This window comes from Triticum aestivum, chromosome 2D (genome assembly GCF_018294505.1).
Source record: "Triticum aestivum cultivar Chinese Spring chromosome 2D, IWGSC CS RefSeq v2.1, whole genome shotgun sequence".
Taxonomy (NCBI): domain Eukaryota; kingdom Viridiplantae; phylum Streptophyta; class Magnoliopsida; order Poales; family Poaceae; genus Triticum; species Triticum aestivum.
The window spans coordinates 360,496,674-360,499,765 of NC_057799.1; the positions used below are offsets into that span (position 1 = coordinate 360,496,674).

At 43.4% G+C, this 3,092-nt stretch overlaps 1 non-coding gene across 1 annotated transcript; it reads left to right on the forward strand.

Annotated features, from left to right (window-relative positions):
• The first annotated feature begins 1,674 nt into the window (after window positions 1-1,674).
• On the forward strand, window positions 1,675-1,746 carry TRNAG-UCC (transfer RNA glycine (anticodon UCC)). The gene has a single exon. It is a non-coding gene; the product is annotated as a tRNA-Gly (tRNA).
• The last annotated feature ends 1,346 nt before the right edge of the window (window positions 1,747-3,092 follow it).

Genomic DNA, 3,092 nt, shown 5'->3' on the forward strand with positions numbered 1-3,092 from the left:
TCAAAAAAATAAATGTTGTTTTCAAATCTCAGGATGGGCCATGCCACCCTCCACCTCCGCCACTGGCTAGCATATGTCACGTCTAAAGTGTTTGTGCGTATGGGCCAGCCCGTTAGCGCTGTTGCTCGCTCGCTTGTTTTTCGTCCTTTTTTTTTCTCCTTTTGTTTACTTTTATTATTTTTCTTTCGGTTTTCTTTGATTTCCTGTTTTTCATCATTTTTCACACGGGAGTTCATTCCTCAAAACCTACACCGGGATTAGAATAGTGTAGCAGATCTTTTGGCAAAGTACAGCCGTTCTGAGTTTAGCACCGCTCTTTGGCTACACAGAGGGCCCTCTATCGTGAGGACATTTTGCCTCTTAATTGTAACTCTATATTAATGGAATAAAACTCCTTTTTCTTCGAAAAAAAATTTACAAGCCAAGAAAAGATTACGGGATCAATATTACTCTTCTATATAGTTGTTGCCGGCCGGCCGAGTTGCCTCCACCTTGCATCATGTCGACAACTTCCATGCAGCCGTTGTTAACGATCATTTTGTTCCAACCCACCTAGCCAGCTAGGAGTAAACAATCGCGAAGGGCCCGAACTTCTTCCTTCAAGGTGGCGGAGGCATAATCTATACCACGTGATCTAGCTGGTATTAAAGCCGCCTTTCTCGTCACGAAGAACGGGACCATAGCTCATGTGCCCCTGTCAACGTAAAGTGCATCGTCTATATTTAGTTTTTGATAACCTTCTTGTTTTTTTTTACAACAAATAGACTCTTTTTTTGCGGCTTGATAGACTTTATTCCTCACATAATAGATAAGTCATTTACAATAAAAGGAGAAATAAAGTCTGGGATAGAACTATCCCAAAATCCTAAAGATCTAATGGTACTTGTTTCCAAAAAAAAATCTAATGGTAAGGAAAATTTTAGCTAGGCTATCTGCTACCTCATTTGCTTCACCAAAACAATGCACAAATAGATAACCTTCTCGTTACCCCTTCAAAACATAACCTTCTCTCCCAACAAAAAAAACATGGCTTGTGCCAACCATGTCGCCGTACACACGTTGCCATTTCGAGCTTCTCCTTTTTTACTGATACTCTCTTAGTGGAAAACAGTTTCATCTAGGTCATGGACCCTCTGAAAACACATAAACACTGTATGTCAAGGCAAGAGAGCAAGTTCGCGAACGAGGATAAAATCTCTAAGAACATATTCTTGTCGAGAAATTGCTTTTGGAGGCCGAACTCCATGGAGGCCTTCAAATGCAAAATTCAAAACTCATGAAAATTCATATTTTTATATTTCAATTTTTTTGAAGAAAATACAGAGATAGATGAAGGCATAGTGCATAAATTTTCATGACGAAATACGTTGAAATGTGGGTTGTGCAAAAAAGATAAATTGAGGCTTTTTAAGACATGATACTATTCGTCCTCCCATATCATGAATAAGTTTTTTTTTGTACAGGCCGCATTTTAACGTATTTCATCCTAAAATTTTATACACATACGTCTCACATCCTTGTTTACTTGTATAATTCTTTTCAGATTTTTTTTAAAACATTTTTTTTTGATTTTTTCAAAAAATCGGCCTCCATGGAGGCAGAGGGGTGGAACGCCATGCTCTCGAAACTGTACTGTGCTTATTTTAAGTACCAGAATTAAGGACCGCCACTAGAGCGTCTGTAGTCCAACGGTTAGGATAATTGCCTTCCAAGCAATAGACCCGGGTTTGACTCCCGGCAGATGCATGTTTTTTTTTAATCTTTTTACTTTCCTGTAGTGTTCACTTTTTTGCTTGCTCTGAGTCATGAGACTGTACGCCCTCATATTTTTTCCTGTGCGGCCAGGACGCACGCAAGTCGTATCAAAAGTAAGCAAGAAACGCAGGTCTCCTCGCCACAGCAGACAGCACCACCAAAACACCACTGTCCAGTGACCAAACCTTCCATCAAACATCTGCTCGACGATGAACTGCTGCTGGAAAAGATCAGGCACGGGAGAGAGCGAGAGTCCCTTTCCCTCAGCCCCGTTGCCGGCCGGCCGGCTGTTAGGAGAATCAGCACGCCACCGCTCGCACGCAATTAATTCCTCGGCAAATCTGGTCAAGCAAGCTGCGACCAGGGCGATCGATCAACCAGCCGCTGCTACGATCCACGGGTGAGGGAACCTTGGTGATCTTGCGAAAGCGACGCTTGATTTGACGTTTCATTAGACTGGAAGGGTCCTCAAGTTTCCGATGAGCCCGGATCTGATTTAATCCAGCGAGATCGGTGTCAATCCGTCAATGGCACGTGCTAGCTAGCTCGCGAGATAGGAAGCGCTAGTCGCGAAGAAAATCCTTCTCAGGACACATCAGATTTTTAACTTTTGGGATATTTCATGTGGTTCAACAGGAATTTAATCTCGGACTAGTCTATGTGCTAGTACTACTAGACGATGAAGTGGGGTGGTGCGCATTTACTATTGGAGTACTAGCACCAAGTGTCAGTGTGTATGCAACACTGCTAAAGTCAAATTGGAGAACATATTATTATCAGCGAGATGTGTCCCAGTGTAGACTATCCGTGGAAAGAAAGGTCCGCGTGAGATAAGGCTAAACTGAAGCTCACGATCACGTCGATAATCCTCGTTGATTTGAGAGGCAAATCTCGCTCTCACTCGTTGCAATGATTGCCTGCCGGTGAGACCGAAGCACATCACGGGCACGCACCCCAGTTCCCCGACGAAACTGCCCATCCAAGTGCGGTGCATGCAGAGAGTGTCTGACACAGCCGGACATGTGAACGCCGAAAGATTCACAAAGCATGTGTCGTTCGCTACGTGGGCAATTAAGCAAGCAACAACAAGTGCCTTACTTTTTCTTCTGCGACGAAACTGCACACATCAGCCGCCGGTTACTCACACGGCGTGCAAACCTAGACTCGCTAGAACAAGTGACCCGATCAAGCAGCAACACGACTGTTGGGTATGTATTTTGTACTGCACGTGAATTGAAGTTGTGGCCCACCTAAATCTTGTATAGTTAAGGTAGAGATCTTTCTTTGTATTATATATGCGTGCACCAGCACCCCAATCAATCATCGTATTGCAAATT